General features: G+C 40.7%; 1 long non-coding RNA gene across 1 annotated transcript in view; it reads right to left on the bottom strand.

Moving 5' to 3' along the window:
- Positions 1 to 625: 625 nt before the first annotated feature.
- The window catches only part of LOC143819634 (uncharacterized), a 48,975-nt gene continuing 29,619 nt past the window's right edge, over positions 626 to 19,981 (bottom strand). The window contains exon 3 of the long non-coding RNA XR_013225023.1: positions 626 to 747. This is a non-coding gene — a long non-coding RNA (uncharacterized LOC143819634). The remainder of the gene's footprint in view (positions 748 to 19,981) is intronic.

A 19,981-nucleotide genomic window follows, 5' to 3' on the forward strand; every position in this document is an offset into this window, starting at 1 on the left:
AAGCTACATCAAAGAAAATGACTGTTTCTTCAGTGAGGTCCACTAATCACTAAATTCCTCAATTTACAGCTCATTCTTCTTCAGCTATTTCTTTTGATGTCTCAGTTTTTGCAAGCAGGTGCAACACACTGAGTGGTGAAAATGATATAAAATTACTTATAATGCAACTTAATGTTCTGGATACAGAATGTTTTTTCAGGTAGGGATTATGGGGATTTATGCATGCTGAGGCCTACCAACCTTGCTGAACAAAATGTTTTAAGACTAGCACAGGTGGTCATACATCGAACCCTGTCCAGATCTGTTTCATTACTCAGGATAAGATTATGTTCCATAGATGAAGGAGTGTGAAAGGAGGAAAGAGTCTGACTTGAATATAATTCAGGAGCTTGTATGGGATTTTTTCCACTCTACTTTTCCTTCATAGATGTGCCGAGGAATAATTCCACAGTAGTACAATTGACTTCTAAGAGCTAGGCTTTGGGGGATGGGGGGTAGGGTAGAGCTGTTTGCTTCAAGAGGTAGAGCAGTTCTTATTTGGATGAAAAGCCTCAGATTTCTTATTCAAATGACATCTTAAAGGCTTTTATTTCTTAACATGCCCAAAAGTATTGCAGGAGCTCTCCCCAAATGTCACCATTTATCTCCTTCGTTCCCTGTGATCTGGAAAATCCACTTCAGGAAGTTCATGTTCTTTGTTGCACGTCATTCATTATTAATTTTCCTTTTCATCAAATCAGGGTCTGCCTGAAATATATCAAAGATATTTATTTTAAGGCAATGAAAGAAATTCTGTTCCTCAGATTAAGAAGAAGTCGATATATTTCACATTGATAATTGCTTCTCCTTCTTTGCTTGCTTTAAATTCTTTCTGGTGGATAGCAAAGGGATTTATTTGTACAGCAGTAAGTGGATTGCTGCCGATTAGGTGGAAGCATTCCATTTTATTTGACTAGTCCCATAGTAAATATCTATCCTCAAACTAATTTGTGCTAAAAATAATAAGACCGAGGTTTAGAATTCCAGCAGAACACAGATAGCATACCAAACCCAGAGACAAGCAGAATTGAATTGCGTGGAGCAATTTAGGGGCAGGGAATTATTTATGCAAAAAAGCTTGTGGGATGTGTGACTTATACAAGCCACTTCCAGGGATATTCTTACATGAAAAATGGTTTACAGCTTTATTAATACATCTGCTGAGCCATATTACTGTCAGTTAATTTAACCCTACTGAATCCAGTGTAAGTGTTAACATGAGCAGCGATGCCTGGTGTACCCAATGATTTATTTTATGTCATAAACTATACTAATTATTCCTTTCCTCTTAGCCCAGTGCTCCTGAAGTTGTTTCTAAAACAAAGGTACGTAACAACAAACAGCCTATATAACGCACTCAAGATGTGCTCCATGAACATTTCAAGCCAGTATAGGAGATTTAAAATTCAACAGTGACATCAATTTTTCACCTCCTTATTTTTCAAGGTAAGGTTTTTCTTGCAGATTACTCTTATTCGAATTTCCTCATCTCTCTCAACACCCTTAGCCCTGATGGTTTTTATGCTTTCCCCCACCTCTTTGGAATGAGCCTTAAATCACACAGTGCCTGAGATGGAAAGCCATCAGCAGTGCAAATTGCAATAGGATCAAGTGGTAGCAGGAGGCTACAGCATGCTGTTGCTTAGCAACATGGTTATTCCCACCCCCCTCTCCATTATCCAGGATTATACTCTTCCTCACATAGGCACCCAAGCAAAGATAGAAACTATGAAGGGCTGAAAGGATTGTCATACCACATACACATACACACACACACACATTCTCCTTTTATTTGTTTAGGAGTGGATATGAACATTCTTATATTGCTTTTCTATTGCTTAAGGGGGTGGGGTGGCTGGAAACCTTTACTTACTGTGTTGGAAAGAGTAAAGAAAGAGAGAACACTGGCACATTTGGTATATCCTCTTTTTTTGTTACGAAACAGAAGCTGTTTGACTTTCTGCAAGGAGGTGGGATTGTAGCCCAGCCTCTACTTTGCATGCAGAAGATTCCAGGCTCAATCCCCAACATCCCCACATTAAAAAAAAAAAATCAGGCAGCAGATGATGGGAAAGATCTCTCTATGAGACCCAGTAGAGCTGCACACTGCCTGACTGAACCAACAATACTGATCTTGATGGACCAACGGTCTGAATCTGTAGAAGGCATCTGCATGTCTTCTGCTATGATCTTATATAATCTCAAGAGGCTGACTGAGGACCCATTCATCATGATCATGATCAAATGGGTATATTAGAGTAGTTCTGCACGATCGTATTGTGAATTACCTTGACTTGATATATGCTAAACAAAAAATATATTCCAGGTTGTTATAAATGAGGAAGATGGGCCTAATGCAAAAGTGTTAAATGCTGTGTTTTAGATTATCATTTTTTATTTCATTTTAAACCTTATCTGAGAATTCTGATGGCCATGAATGAAATATGTGAGTTTCTGTGCTTATGAATTGCTCTTGTATGGACAACTGTTATATGTCCTTGTAGTTGTGCTGCTGTTGCTCAGATACAATTACCATTCAGAAACTTCTGGCCACAGTAATGGCTCAACCAGGGTTGTGTCTGAAGCCACTGGCTTCCACTTCTAGCTGGCTCTGTCACCTATGGTGATGGCTTCTGGGACTGCAACTGACCTCCAGGCAACAGAGATCAGTACACCTGGAAAAAATGGCCAGAAGTATTTTACCCCACTGAACTCCCCCACCCCAAACCCTGTCCTCCTCCGGCTCTATCCCCCAAATTTCTAGATATTTCCTCACCTGGAGTTGGCATCCATACTGCCTAGCTCACCACCTCTGCCGCTGACTGTCCGTGCCACTGCCCAGGAGTTGAGGGCACTTAATATTCCTTCCCTACTGGTTCCAAAAGATAGAAAATGTGCATATGCAATGGAATTCCTCCAATAGCATGTGGAGGGGTATGGATTGTGACAGCAATGAGGGTTGAGGTGGAGACTGGCATATTTATTTATGTACTTACTTACTTACTTACTTATATATTTATGTATGTATAAATGTATTTATTTATTTATTAGATTTATCCCTCGCCTCTCCCTGAAGGCCCGAGGCAAGTTACAAGCATATAAAAACCCTACTAAAACCATACAATAAAACATATAAAATGTATCATATACTATTCCCCACATAGTAAAATAAGATGCGGCAAAAACACAGCTCATATCTACACTATCCCTTAGTAACCCACTATAGAGGGGGGGGGGGAGAACAGAGGGTGCCAGATGGGCTGCGGTACTGCTGCTGTAAGGGGGCCCAGATCATCCATGTGGCCCAGCCTCATCCCACAATACACTACTCCATTATAAAAGAAGAAGAGTTGGTTCTTTTATGCCGCTTTTCTCTACCCGGAGACTCAAAGCGGCTTACAGTCGCCTTCCCTTTCCTCTCCCCACAACAGACACCCTGTGAGATAAGTGAGGCTGAGAGAGCCCTTATATCCCTGATCAGTCAGAACAGTTTTATCAGTGCCGTGGCGAGCCCAAGGTCACTCAGCTGGTTGCATGTGGGGGAGTGCAGAATCAAACCCAGCATGCCAGATTAGAAGTCCACACTCCTAACCACTACACCAATCTGGCTCTCTACCACTTCAGGCCTTTTCCACTCTTTTCTTCTTTATGGAACAAGGCTTATCAACCCCATTTCTTATGATCTGACCATACCACTTTAAGGAAGGAAAAATAGAACAGCAGATTCAAACATTTCCATATTCTGTTTCCCCTTACCTCCCATTTACAGAGGCCTTATTTTCTTAGCTGTTTTATTATTTACTAGTTAAAAAAGCCCATTTTATATGTAAATAAAATGGGTGCTAGCAGGGGAAACTGAGGGGCGCGGGAGCCTTGGCAGCGGGGTGTGGTTGGTGGGGCTGTGGCTTTCCTTGTCTGGGTGGGAGACTGATTGGCCCCTCCGAGTTTTTATCCCGGACCGGTCCCGCCCTAACTCCTCCCCACTACCCCTTACTCCTTTATACAGTCCGTGGCACCCGTGGCGCCATGGGCTGTTTACAGATTATTATACAGATTTCTAGGAAGAATATATTGCATGAAGAACATTTTGAATCTTCCTTTGTTATTTTCTCCCATCTGTAGCCACAGCAAAACTGTTGGTCTCAGAAATCAGACAAAGCCATAGGGTATGTTCTGCTAATAGAATGCAAAGAAGAGAGTTAAAACTGAAGCAGCTTTTGGAAAATGTCATTTTCTTGCCTAATTCAAAACTCACTATTGCTATTCCCACTGTAATACCACACTGGCATGACGGGGCAGATGGTTCACATATTTTAACTTTAATTACTACATTCATGATAGTGCTCCATCAGAACTTCAATGAATTCTTGGCATGTTTATGATTATACTAATATTTTATTGGACAAATGTGTTTTTAATATGGGCATCCTCATTCTCATAATTAAACTTTTAATTTTTTTGTACATATTAGGGACCAGAAGAGAACTCAGCTTCTCTATTCAGATTTATATTTCTTTCGCACAACAAGGCTTTGTTTCCTATTTAGCTATGGGAGAATTTCAGTAAGGAAATTTTCTCTGGTGATCCAAATTATGATTTTTTATGCTGGGAATTGACATTTGTAAAGGTCCTCAGTGTGATATATGGAAAAGAAAAGATACATTTTAAAAGGAACTGTATGTTCTAGTCAGCATGATTTTTAGCTTTCATTTGGGATGCCTGGGGAATGCAAAACACTGCTGAAGCTTCTTATGAGGACATTGCCTAAATTGAAAAGGCCCAAGAGTGGTTCTGCACCAGCAGTGCCATTCTGGGCTGCCTCCGCAGCATACGGAGTCCCCATGGGGGACACATTTCAATGCTGGATCATCTCCAGCATGGAAATGTGTCCTGCGGGGAACACATTTCAGTTTGACATCCGGTGTTCCACTGAAAGGAGTCCCACCCAGGAAACGCGGTAGCGACAGGTAGGTTCTGCAGTATGCTGGACAGAATTCTTAAGCAAAGGAGAAAATACTTTACTATGGTGGCTCAGTCACAGAACAGATAGAAAAACAAAGGGATAATCTTGCCTGTGGGGGAGGGAAGTGGCAGGGGCTGCCATTGTACATAAATGCATTGTAACACATATAAATGTATTACAATGCATAAGGGGAATTAGAACAAGTTTGAATATAATGATATAAGGAAGAGATTCTGAACAAAAATGTCATTTTTCATTGTAAGATATAATATATGTTCTTTTAAACTTGGGAATATTAAAAGCTTTAGCTAATAAGTAGAAAGGTTGAAATGTGCAACATAAAATGTTAGCAATGATGACTATACTAATATATGTAATATATGTAACACAGAATATGTAGTCATAATGAAATAATAATATAATTGTAAAGAATCATAGTATTTTTTAGAAAATGTCTTTAAAATTATAATGAAGATGTTGGGGAGAAAATTTTCAGTGTCATACACCCAGTAATATATAGTGTCATTTTCTCCTTTTCCTTTTGTATCCCTTTTATAGTATCTTGTTTTTTAAAAATAAAAATATTATACAAAAAGAACACCACAAACTGGACTCAAATGAATCTATGTGAGTCTACTTAGGGTAAACTAATTTCAGGGCTTCTCATGTGGTCTCTCCTTCCTGTCTTCTGGTGCTCCAGGGCTGGTGTGTGGTTAGGGGGCATTGATAGTGCTTGGTTATACTTGTGTATGCTACTCAGAAAATCAGCAGGGCAGTGCTCTACTAATGATGGGTATTGCTAGGATTACTAGGGTATCTGGCATGCTCACCATGTCCCTTATGGAGGAGTGTGTTTCCCCACTTCCATGGGAGGTTTGAGATGCCTGTACTGTGGCAGAGGTCTGGTGGTGTAACAACACTGTTGTCAGTGGGCTCTCAGAATTATGCTGGCTCTGTTTCTGCACTCACCACTGACCTAAATTTCCGCATACTTTGAGGCAAGACTTCCATGTGGTTTTAGACAACATTCAGAAATTACATCTGACCTGCTCTCTAAATAGTCGAAGCCACCCTGCCATGAGATTTTAAGTGTGTGTCACGCTGAAAATTGGTTGCTTAAAACTGCCTTTTTTGAAAGGACATCAGGTAGAGATCTTCATTGCAGGGCTAGGCATAAGACAATGGAGGTGCTTCTGCCACAAAGATATGCTATAGCTGACTCAAGTAACTACAAAGAAATTAGCTTGGTATCTGGGACAGCGATAATGATACATCTATTGTGTGGAGGTTCCCATGAATCTTTTTGTACATAAATATCAGTCTTGGGACCAATATGCAGGAAAGAGGAAAGAGGAGGCTAAAGGTTAATGAGGACAGAGTAAAGGGACTGTTTTTAGTCATGAATGCGTTTACTGTCTGGAATTATGCTGGGACTCAAATTAAACCATTTGGGATCTCTCAAGGGGGAAAGAAGACGCTTTACAGTGTCAGAGTATTCATAGACAATTTTCAAAGAAACATAATTTCAAATAATTACTTACTGAATATAAAGGGATGACCTTAAAATGTTTTTCAAAAATGGTGGGGTTCACAGTCAACATTCCTGGTCATTTATTCTAAATATAAATTCAGACAAAAATGATGCTGTCAGATGAGGACAATTCAGAGAATATGCACATAAAGATCTGTGCCCTTCTTGAATTCCAAAGACACTTGGTCTTCTGTTCCTACATTTTTTTCAGATGTACATTCCTTCTAACTTACATAAAAAGATTGTATTGCACTTAACAAAGGTTCTTCTCTCTTACTAAGTTACTCCTGTCTTTATACTACACTGCAGGGTATATCATAACATCAATCTCTAGGTCTTTGTGTAGGCACCATTATAGGTTGCACAGCAGCATAGAGTTCTTATCCATGGTTCATGAGGAAGGCAGATAGTGGATGGTGATAGAGAGAAAAAAAGTTGAAAGGATGCAAGCAGATTTATGCTCCAAAAAGAGTATTGGAAAGAAAAGTACCTGAAGCAGTGGGAAGAAAAATAATGTAGAAAGAAGGTGCAAAGAACGAGAAACTAGGAAATATGTAGAGGGAAGACCATGGAAAGAGACAGGAAAGTTTAGGCAACTTGTGCTGCTGCCTTTTTATTAATTCTACCCCAAGGTAGCCCAAGGAAGCCTAATCTCATCAGATCTTGGAAGCTAGGCAGGGTTGGCCCTGGATAGTATTTGGATGGGACACCTCCTAGAAACACTAGTGTCATGATGCTAAGGCAAGCAATGGCACTTCTCTTGCCTGGCTGCCAGACAATCCTAGTTACACAACATACATCATCACTATAACAGAAAGTTCATATAAAATTGTCTTTTTAATTCAAGTGCACATGTTTTTTCTGGACTGGATCTATGCTATGCAGGTTACTACGCTGCTATGCTAATGAAATATGTTGTTACAAACCTGAGGTGAAACAAGGTATTCAGTATCAGAACTTTGTTGTATATTACAGTAAAGCATGCAACTTGAAGGAAAAAGAAGAGAATTACATGGATTTTTAGTTGTTATATGGTTTGGTTTTGCCAGCTATGTTAGTGTTTCCTCTTATATTGATGCTGTAGCCCAGGGGTAGTCAAACTGCGGCCCTCCAGATGTCAATGGACTACAATTCCCATGAGCAAACGCTAGCAGGGACTCATGGGAATTGTAGTCCATGGACATCTGGAGGTCTGCAGTTTGACTACCCTTGCTGTAGCCAATTATTGTGGCCACCACTATTGATTTGCTTACATTATACACGTGCCAGATGGCAGGCAAGCAAACAAGCAAATAAATAAATAATACTCCATAATATTGACGGAGGAACTATTGGCAACAGTTTGACGATTCAGTGTGCCATAGCTCAAATGTGACTGCTACAATTCAGGCTGGTGGACCAATAATAAGTTAGCATTTATAGCATATTCATATTATACCATCTCTTATGTGGGTAGAGGAAGTCTTCCCCTACTAAAGTAAGGCTACTAATGGAAGTTTTCCTCTACCCGTATTTAAAGATTAGGGACTCTAATCTGTAAAATAATCCTTTAACAAAATTCCATGTTATTATCCTCATATTGCAGAGGAAGGGCAGGGGGAGGCCTGGCCAGCCGGATTAGCTTCCGTAGTGATTTTATAGCACAGCTGAACAAGGGACAAAACATCTGGACGCACTACTGTACCAGATCTTGTCACAGAGGCCAGCAACCTTAGTACTTTATATTATGTTGCTTGCTAGATTGTTTCCATAAGTTGCACTCTCATTATGCTCCTGTTAATAGTGTCAATGAGCATCTTGTGGCTCTGCTTGCTAGCAAGAATTAGCTGCCTTGGAGTGTGATTGCATTTGTGGGGGAAATGTATGATCTGCTTTTATAAGAGTAGGCCATTAAGGGGATTTGCATTCATAATCGTGGAAGCATGAAACAAATGTACATTGTGCATATTGGTGGATATTATATTAGACACAGGACAGGAGTCTGACTTGATTAAATACAATGAAACCTGTTTGGAAGATGAATGGCCCAAAAGGGCAATTTAGCAATGCTACTGCCCAGGTCCTAATCTTGCCTGAGCCACTTGCACAGGTTCTTTGGTGAGGTTTTGTTACATAATTCACACATCATAAAGTTGTCCAGGACACCTCACTTAACATAATTAGTTGAATCACTAGGATGGACTTTTAATCCATTGCTCCAAAGTAAATATTTGAAGAGCTGCACATCTGTATGACATTAGGGTGATAAGCACTGCTGAGTATTGATCAGCAAAGAAAGGAGAACCAAATGAAGGGTTTCTTCTTGAGGAAAGTTACATTAAAAACAGATGGCTTAAGGAAAGAGGGGGAAATGTGGAGAAGCAGTATAAAAATAGAAGGTTCCTTATTCTCATATCTGGCCACCTTCTATGGCCTTTCTGACATAACTTTGTGTGGGCAAATATTTGACTGGAACCCTGGGAAATTGAAAGTATTGGGAATGTGGCAGGTGAGAAAAAGATCAAGCACCTTCTGAACACTTTTCTTCTCAATCTGAGCCCTCTCAGAACTGTTTTTTCTCTACCAGAAGTGTAGCCAATTGCTTGCTGCATGAAATAGGTTCTTGCCTCCCAGGGTGCAAGAGAACTTGATCATTGTGCTAAATTTGTTTTTCCTCCTTCACAATTGCCACACAGTGGTAATTTCTGTTTAATCCATAGAAATGTATTGAGTATCAACAATGTGCAAACTCATTCTTGCTCTGTGCTTCACTATACTTAGCAAGGAGCAATACACTGTAATCCCCCACAAAGCTGGGGGTGCTTAAGAAAGACTGTGGAGAACTTTGCATTAAACATGATTGTCAGGTGGTTAACCACCATGCCCAGAAATTCTCCTGCTGTGGGAACTGATTGATACAATTATACAGACCCCCTTGAAGAAGCATAGATGAAATGGACAGGAGCAGTATAACTGAATAAAACCATTCTTTTCCCAACTGCCCTCCATACAAAATGGTAAGATCACCAGCTGTCCGCTTACGTAAGTTTTCTGTGGTGACTTCCACATTGTGGAACAGCTGTCTGAGGAGGACGGGAGAGTTCTGATAGTACAGGACCAAAAGGGGCATGTCCAAAAACTCTCTCAGATCCTTGACATTATCCAAATACATGTGGGCTAGTTCTGTTGTGGCTCGGGTATAGTTGGACATTATGAGATTATGCCGGATCAGTTTATTAAAAAATCCTGATTATGTGGTATTTTTTCCTTTGTTTCTAGTTGAATTTAATTTGGCAGGACACTGTGACAGTTTTTCCCCCCATAGTTTAGAGATTTTTGTATTTAAAAGGGAGAAGTTTCCCCATGTTGTGCGCTGAAGTTCAGAGTGGGTCTCGGTAACATAAGGAAAGAATATGAGGAGACAAACACATAAGATTTAGATTTTCACATGAACCACTGAATTGTTCAGAAAACAGGAAAGATGGCTTAGTGCAGTCAGCAACACCATCTGAGGCCAACACAGAATTAAAGCACTGACAGTCCACTAACCACACCTGTGATACCCTTTTTTGAAAAGGTTGTGCTTCATCACTTCTGAACCCCTCACTACTCCTGACACTTGAGACCAGATAACATGCGAGCCACAGAGCTCTGATAGAACTATGTTGGAACTTGGGGACTGTTGACCTCTCTTCACTTTTGCAAAGGAGGAGGAACAGATGTATATGGAAGATTAAAATCCTAGCAGCTGCAGATTTTCAGAGTTTCCAGAATTTCTGTTAAGCCCCGACCGGTATCTAGACCACTAGCAGACCACTAACAGAATCTCAGTGTAGTCATGACTGGACTGTTTTCCATTCATAATCAAAAAGTCATTGTAGTCACTGAGTCCTGTGCTTTGGTTGATGAAGGTCTCTAATCAAATAGTGTATTGAAATGATTTACTTGCACTGGTCTGCATTATACAGAAGAAGAAAACAGGAAACTGCAGGAAACTGTAAACTAATGCAAAGTCCCCCCAGTCTTGTCAAGACCATGGTTGATATGGAATTTATGGAATGACTGTTGGATGACATAAAATACCAGGACCAATCACAAAATATTGGGTTGTTGATGGAAGCAGCTCTTTCTGAAAGAGTGCTTCCAGCGTTCAAAAACATAATGCCTCCTGGGTTCTTCTGAAGCACCTCTTATTCCAGTGAGGTAGCAGAAAGTTAGGGTTTTCTCTTTGCTTTGGAAAAGAGTGAATTTAAGGAAGAAACCAATGTGCTGCAGGAAAGTAACAGTGGTTATCATGGCACCTATGGCTGTCATGTTAGGAGTCACTGAAGTAATTTAAAAATGTAGCTAAACAATTTTCAGTATAGTATTTTGATGATGGCCCTACCAAGCATGCTGGTGAACATCACTGCATCCTCAGTGAGTGTTTTCATTTTATCCATCTTGAATCTATTTCCCACCAACTATAAGGGGTCCCCTTGAGTTCTAGTATTATGGGAGAAGAAGATAAAGTTCACTCTGTATAATCTTATTATTATTTATTTATTATTTGATTTTTATCTCACCGTTCCCCAGAAGGGCTCAGGGCAGCTTCATAATTTTGTGAAGCACAATCATGTCTTCCTCAGTCATCTTCCCCCCAAACTGAAAACTCCCATTCTCTTCAGCCTTTCCACATAGAAAGATGCTCTTAGTCATCTTGGTTGCTCTCCTCTGTATTTTATTCCAGCCCTGCTCTGTCCTTTTTAGAAATACAGTGACCAAATTGTAAACAGTGTTGCAAATGAGCCCGCATCATGGATCTACATAGGGTCATTTAAATTTTGACAGGTTTATTTTCAGACTCTTTCTTAATGGACTCTTCTGTTTTTTGCTAACTTTGCACACTGAGTAGACATTTTGGTCGAGCTGTCCTCTATGACCTCAAAGTCTTTTTCCATCTCAGTGAGTTCTGACCCTATCAGCATTTTTGTTCCATTGTGCATCCCCTCACACTTAGCTACATTTGCCATACTCTTATCTCCTCACCCACTTTCAAGTGATCCTCCTGGAGATACTCACAGCCAGCCTTGATGATAACCACCCTCAATAATTTTGTGTCATTTGCAAAGTTGCCCATTGCACTGCTCATGAGAGGTCCAGGTAACTAATAAACAAATTAAAATAGCACCAGCCCCAATACTGGCTTTTGTGGGACCCTGCTTCTCACCTCTATTGATAGAGCTGTCCATTAATTCCTACTCTTTGCTTCCTGTCATTTAACCGATTTTCAATCCCTAAGAAGAGCCATACTTTTATCCCATGACTGCTAAGCTTATTCAGAAGTCTTTATTAAGGTACCTTGTTATGTTTTTGATAATGCAAACATTAGATATACAGTCTTTATCTTCATAATCCAGCTGTCTCCCTCAACATGGTGTGAAATTTGGAACTGATATTATATTTTAGACTCTACTGAATCCTTTTGTGCAAAATGAAGGAGTTGCTGAATTAAAGGAAGGCAGACTTTAGGATGTTCAACTGTAATAGGTATATCATGAATAGCTTTGATGGATTTGAAATGATGATACTTTGAGTAATAAAAAGGAAAAATATGCTTACCATACCCCACTATGTTCCTCTAATTTGCAGTTTTGTCATTTTTATTTTCTTGCTATTCCTTACATTGTTCTTCCATTCCCATTTCTCAATATGGTAGCTGAATTTCAAGTAATTATAGCTATTGGCTTATTTAAATGCTATTTCAGCTGCAGAAGATAGTTTGCACAATGAGCAAGAATTACTACCATTTGCCAGATTCAATTTCAGAGAAAATGAAGGAAGTGTATTGCGGGATGTTTAATATGAATCTTCCCTTCTTGCTGACGAAAAAAAAATGTGGCTCAAAATGTTGAGAAAAATTTCTCCTCTCTTCAAGAAAAAATCTATTGAATAGTTATTTTAAAGTCTTCAGTGAATGTGCTCGGTGACTGATTTGCTAAATTATCTTCAAAAGGTCTCTGTTACGATTCAAAATTTATGAAGTAAATTATACTATTTCTGTAGAATGTATTTGTGTGCTGCACGAACTCTTTGTTCTCGTACTGTTTGCAGAAGAAAAACGGAGGATCTACATTGAGGTAATTCAAAGTATGTTCACTAAGGCAGGAGTAGTCAACGTGTGGTCCTCCAGATGTCCATGGACTACAATTCCCATGAGCCCCTGCCAGCAAATGTTGGCAGGGGCTCATGGGAATTGTAGTCCATGGACATCTGGAGGACCACACGTTGACTACCCCTGCACTAGGGTATCAGTCCCTCTGAACTCAATGGGGCTTACTTCTGAGGAGACATGCTTAGGATCGGATTGTGAGTGGCTTAAGTCACATTCAGGACCATCCTAAGTAGGATCAGAACCTTTTATATTCATCTGCTTTGTTGCCATAATATTGTGGATTAAATTGCATGCACTGCTGCACTCAAAACATACACTTCATCATTAGCATGCTGGATACTTAATGCAAAATCAACTTTCTCACTTTAAGGCTCACTAACTATAATAACTGCTGAGAGCAAGAACAGCCATAATAACCTTTTTGTTTTTAAAAGATCAGACTTTCATTACACTGCAGTAGAATTTGGAGAAGAATTTGGAGGCTAGCTTAGATTTTTAAAATGCACAGTGCTTGCTTGGCCATTCAAATAATAAGCATGACTCGCCCTAATACTTCCTATCCACAATCCTAATAGCAAAATGTATTAATGTTCTGATATCTCTATGCCACAAAGCTGGAAAGTTGATTTTTGTTAGTGACTAGAGCCAAGCAGCATTTTTATTTGCTTCATGGAAACTTACCATAGAGGTCAACAAATACGATAAAACTACCAATTTGCTAGGATATAAAAGCAGGACCTGGAAGTAATCTTCCCATTTCTCACCAGACACCACATTTTTTTTAAGTCACCCACAACAGGAATATTCATTTGGAATTTCTCAAGCAAGTTACTATCTAGGCTACAGCATATCGTTCTTGCCATCAGGTTGCTGCTGATAAAGCCAGCAGTGACTGATTATACATGGCAGCGTCCATGCTGCGCTGCCACCAAATCCTAGCATACACTTCCCCCGGTGTACACAGTCTGCCCTGGAGCTGTGTGCACATTCACAATTCCAGAGTGAGTGGGTTCCACTGTGCCTCGTGGTGGCCACAGGGGGGCAGGGGGCATGGTGTTCCCATTGCATGATGGTGGAAGAATGGCATGTCACTCTCCCACCATCTTGGGTATGTGTGTGTAAAATTGTCATTTTAAAAACAGTTCTGTTTTTCTGCAAAGATTATGCACTTGGAGTTAGGATGGCAAATAGTGTGTGTGTGTGGGGGGGGGGAGCAATTCTTCCATTATTCTAGACGCTCATTGGCGGGCCAAGGTCAGCTGCAATGTTACATGACTGTCACTGTGGCACATGCTACTGTCAGGGCCTTATGAGAATTGTAGTTCATGGACATGGACAACTCAACAAGAAATTTCCTTCATGGAACAGAGCCTTTTGAAAACACTACAATTTTCCCCTCTCAGAGATATGCTGTTCCGCAAATGCCTCTGAGGGGATGAATAAATTAATTTCTGCTGGTGTAATGTCACCATAGCAGAGGTAGGAGGGACTGTGCAAAACAAGGTGTGCATCAAGCTTCCATTGGTGGATGAGGGACTATAGGCTGTCCCTTCACCCACTGATGTATGGTGGCACATGGGAGATCAAAAACATGCTGGTGTTTAGCCATTCAAAAACAGGTGTTTTAAAGCTAGTTTTAAAGTAATTTTAAAGCTGGTCTTAAACATTGCATAGAAAAGATGCAGTGTCTGCTATGAGCGGGGAATGCCATGCATAATCAAAAACACTGTGGTGGCTTTTCTGTGGCGTAACCAGCTCCACATGAAGAAATAAAAACACCAGCATCTTTTTGGGCAGACTTTTTGCAATGTTTCTTGCCATGCAGGGAAAGAGGGACTGTGTACATCTCCCTCAGTAAGAGCAATAGAAATAGAAAAGTGTAATTTCCCCTGCATAATCATGCCATCTGAAAAAAATGTTCTCTATGGACAGGACTGAAATCTGCTGAGGACAATGCACAGTGGTTTAGGGTAGAACCGTTTGGTCTGAGTCCAGTAGTACCTTAGTGGTCCCTGGCTAGTGGTCCCCAATCCCAAAGAACTGCATCTGGCCTCAACCAGAACCAGGATCTTTTCAGCCCAGCTCTAGCCCTGTTGGAAAGAGCTGCCAGCAGAGATCAGAACCCTTATTGAGCTGCCAGAGTTCTAAAAGACCTGCAAAATTGTGCTGTTCCACTAGGCATATGGTTGAGGCCAACACTAGCACTTGGTAATGTCAGAATGGGCCAATTTATCTTCAACCCCCAGCCATCTGAATTCTGAGGACTATAATTTGATCTATTTGTTCCCAGGTTTCTTGGGAGATTGTGATGGAGCAGTCTTTCCAGGAGATTTTATTAAATGATAAATCAGTTTTAAATCATTTAAAGTGTTTTGAATATGATTTTATATGATGGTCCATGGTCAGACAGGGATAACCTAAAAGGTAAAGGTAAAGGTATCCCCTGTGCAAGCACCGAGTCATGTCTGACCCTTGGGGTGACGCCCTCTAGCGTTTTCATGGCAGACTCAATACGGGGTGGTTTGCCAGTGCCTTCCCCAGTCATTACCGTTTACCCCCCAGCAAGCTGGGTACTCATTTTACCGACCTCGGAAGGATGGAAGGCTGAGTCAACCTTGAGGGATAACCTAGAAAATCTAAAAAAATAAATAAAAATAAATAAACAAGTGTTTCAGGGTATAAGTTCCTTTCTTTGACTCCTGAAAGCCTATATCCTGAACCTCTTGTTAGACTCAGATCTATCAATGTTTTGTGTCACTCTGGATGATCTTAATAAAAATATATTGTACAAATTATAATCTTGTTTTTCAATTTCAAATTCTTGAACCAATATGGCTCTATCACTTTTTTCTAATCAGTGAACCCACTGCTAATAAAAATGTTTGGCCCACCCACTCCTATCAGGAATGTGACATTGCCCCAGAATCACACTCTGTCTGAAGAGAGGCACATGGAAGAGATGGCAGAGGATGACTATTCCACTTGAAACTGGTTCTGAATGGGAATACATCTTGTTCAAATAGGCTTACAGTTGTACATGGCATTTCAAAGGCATGAGGGGATTGGGTTGATTTTCAAACTCTTCTATAGATGAATATGACAAGGTTGGATCTGATAAAAAGGGCTCTAGTATGGAGAAACACTGTGGTCTGATTTTTGGCTGGTTTGTTACAACAGACTAACATAGTGATCTCTCTGGAAACTGTTAAGCATGTTATTGCTGACCACAAATAGATATAAATAGAAAGCTGAATTTCAGATAGCCCCATGATGTAATCTAATGCCAATGCAAAAAATAAAAATAAATTAATTAAAAGGGGAAAGAGAGTCTCCAGTAGGAGACACAATTTGCAGCTTCTAAATGAATTCACAACAGAAAACTGATCCATGCCAATGACAGCTCCAGCTGCCAGAAGATTCAGTCATGACACCAAATCTTCTTCCAACTATGCAGTGCATCTTTCCTTTGAGGGATTCATTTCATTATTAATATACAACAGAAGGTGAGGGCCCATGATAAACCACCCTAAGTTTTCCCCTCTGAGATTCTCTCGGGGATTTAAGAAGAAGAAATACCTGTTTTTAATGGAATTTCTAGTTCCAAAGCCGCTTACAAAATTTTCCCTTCCTCTCCCCACAACAGGTACACTTTGAGGTAGGTGGGACTGAGATCATTCTTAAAGAACTGCTTTGTGAGAACAGGCCTAAGGGAGCTATGACTGGCCCAAGGTCATCCAGCTGGCTGTATGTGAAAGAGGAATCTGGAGAATCAAACCTGGTTCTCCAGATTAGAGCCTGCCACTCTTAAACATCATACCACACTGGTTGATCTCCTGCTCCTGGAGTATATTGATCACTCTGCTGGGTTTTTATATATATAACCCAACTGTTCTTCTACTTGAGGAATCATCAGAACCGGTTGAGACTCTACCATGCCTATAGGTATAGGTGATCCCACAAAGCAACTTACATCATCCATACATGACCAGCCAGTTTACCAGTATTACTTTTCTTTGAACTTTATCTCCGTTGTTTCATTTGTGTTCTTAATAAATGCAGCTTTTGTGGTTTCTGATTGTGAGTAGCCAGCCTACACATTTATGGGGATTTTAGTCAGATTAGTTGTCAAGGTGTCTCTCCCAGTGATTCTTAGGAACTGTTGTCTGGTTACAGTGCTGACTTTCCTGTTTCTAGTTTCTGAAATTTCTAATTCTCTTTCTTGTCCTTACTGCGGCCCTCCAAATGTCCATGGGCTACAATTCCCATGAGCCCCTCGAGGGCCAAAGTTTGACTACCCCTGGGTTAACCTTTAAAAACTGAGACATACACCATTTTTAGAAGCAGCTGTATGTCACAAAGCAAAATACACAACTGGCAATTTAATAGGTACCATATAGCTTAGTAGAAAACAAATTCACATCAAGATGGAATTGCACAACTTTATCTGCACGGTGTCGTAGCAGTGAGATCGCATTGGAGATATATGCCTTGTATGAACATCTGTATAATTCTTTCCAGTGATACAAACCAATCTTTGTGAATACTCTTTGACTTCTGGGAAACAGGATTTTGTGCCAACATAGATATGCAAGAAAGCAAATCTCTAAATACACAGAATGATCCAGGGCCATTTTCTCCAAACAGAACAGCTGCTTTAAAAAAAAACGCAGAGCTCTTCTGATATGCTTAAGGCAATTGCTGGATCTGGAACTAGAATGAAGTTGATGTTCATGTTTACATTGATTTGGAACTAAACCCTACCAAATTGTGGGGACTTAGTTCTATGTAAATATTCCTGCAATTGAACTGAAAGAAGCCTCAATCTCTGGCGCAGAATTGAACCATATGGCCTATTAATAAATCCGATTCAAACTGATATTTTTGGAAAAGAAAATGGAATGTTTCAGCTGGCTCAAGCTGCTATAAAGCATTTGCCTATACTAAGAATTAGTCAAGGAGGAGAACTAGAAAAAAGCTAATTCTTCTGCATTAATAGATGGGAATGACTGGTGGTCTTATATTTGAACAAAATCCTGAAAATCCTACTGTTGCAAAAATGCAATTAACAAACACTTACACAATTGGTGTGAGTTCCACTGCCCTATTAAAATTCCATGCGTGAATTTTAGATTTTCCTCCATTAAATACGGTTAAAGCTCCCAAAATACAAAGGATCTCTCTGTTAGAAGTAGATGATATTTTAAAGAAACACCAAGTATACTGCTTTTAGAGATAGTGCCCAAATCCTTTGGACTGGCAGCCAAGCACCCGTGAATTTGAATTCTGAAGATGTGTTTTGCTTAATGCGCCTCTGGATCTTTCATTGCGATCATTCCCAGGGATGAAAGAAAAATGCTCCAGGACCCCAGAAATAATACTGACCTCAGTTCATCTTGATGAAAACATTTTTATACTTTACTTATAGGTGCATTCAAGTGTAATGTGAACAGGTGGAAAATAAGCAGAACTGGCATTTTTATAATTTCTCTGGAAAAGTTAAAGAATTGCTACTTTCATGTCCCTGTCAGTCATGTGCAAAATTAATGAAACAGACATGTAAGCCAAACTCCCAAGAAACTGATTTCCCACTTTCATAAACACCAGCTAAATCTCTTGGGGAGGATTATATTTTTCCACTTCCATTCCAACCTCGGTAGAGACAATTATTCAGGGTTGGGCCAACAGCACAGAAAGCTCATTTGGACAGGCTTATGAAAGAGACACCTGCCAGTCTATTTATCCAGATGCTTGGAATTCCCACATGGCAAACCACTATACAGAGTAAGAAGAAGGAGAACCGACTTTTTGCTACCTGAAAGAGTGTCAAAGTAGCTTACAATTGCCTCCCCTTCCTCTCCCCACAACAGACACCCTGACGGATTATGCATGACTGCAGCCACACCCGGCTGCTGCCAGGTCCTTGCATTAGGGTGGCATGACCTGCTGCTTCCCACATATGCATGGGGGAGGGAATCCCCCAAAGTGTGCAGACTGCCCCAGTGTAGCATGCACGCATGCACAATGCCGGAGCTGGAAAGCCCAGTGTGCTACCCAGCTGTGGCAGCAGGGAGGGAGTGGGGGCATGGAGTCCCCACCACATGATGGCAGGAGAGTGGCATGCCACTCTCCCACCAAGGTGGGAGCTCCACGGCTTTCCAGAGCTGACAAGGGAGTGTGGTGTCCCTGCAGGAACAATGTAGGTCAGGGGAAGAGCCAGGCACAAAGGCCTGGCTCCTCCATTATGCACAGCACTGGCTCAACCTAGCCCCTGATGGCACCTGCGGCATCTCAGGGGACATGGAAGAATCCGTGTTCCCTTACCGCGGGCCATCTGAAGGCCTGAGTCATGCCAAGGCTGTGGCCGGGATGGCAGCAACGTCAGGCATAGTCAGGGATTAGCTCTGCAGCCCTGTCACTGTGCGCCCGGGCATTCTGCCCATGCATAATTAGTCCTTGTGAGGTAGCTGAGGCTGAGAGAGCTCTGAGAATTGTGACTGGCCCAAGGTCACCCAACTGGCTGCATGTGGAGGAGAAGAGAATAAAACCTGGTTCTCCAGATTAGAGGCTGCCACACTTAACCACTACACCAAACCAGCCCTCCTAGAAGACCTCAAAAAGGACTCTGCACCTGCAGCCTGAAGAGAACATACTGTATTAAAGCTGTAATTTAGAGTCAAAGGACTATGACCAATCACTTCTGACTGGACATGTGTTTTCCCTCCAATATAGGAACTACCCTCACTTACAGACAGTCCTGTAAGCTTAAAACAGCCACTCACCAGCAACAATGGACTACCTAAGAGAAATATAAAGCAGAGAAAGACTGGGTCCTACAATATACCAACACAGTCACAGCCAGTCTTAATTATATCACAGATCACTTCCCAACATGGCCCTTTTTTTTCTTTTAGGGAAGCTAAAGTATTTTACTCACGCCTAGCAAACTAAAAACACTTGCAATTCATATGACTTTTAAAGGTGGGAAGGAAAGCAGAATGCAGATGTAGCTCCACATCAACAGTTTTAATCACCTGCAGCTTTTCAAGGAAGTGGCTGATTCCCATACAAATCAGGAAATGCAGCAAGTCAAGTAATCTCCAGAGGTGGAGGTGGATGGAATTATTTTCTTATGAATTAAGGAAGGCCAGGCCAGGTTTATTGTTTACAAAGAGGTCATGGTCTGAAACAAAAGAAGGAAGCCAGGTTCTAAACTACACATATTTAATTCACAAATCCTCTTTTAACTCTCAGTTGCAAAACAACTTAACTGTATTTATTCAGTGGTTACAAAATGACACTCCAAATTGGTGGTGGG

The sequence above is a fragment of the Paroedura picta genome, chromosome 10 (genome assembly GCF_049243985.1).
Source record: "Paroedura picta isolate Pp20150507F chromosome 10, Ppicta_v3.0, whole genome shotgun sequence".
NCBI classification, from domain to species: domain Eukaryota; kingdom Metazoa; phylum Chordata; class Lepidosauria; order Squamata; family Gekkonidae; genus Paroedura; species Paroedura picta.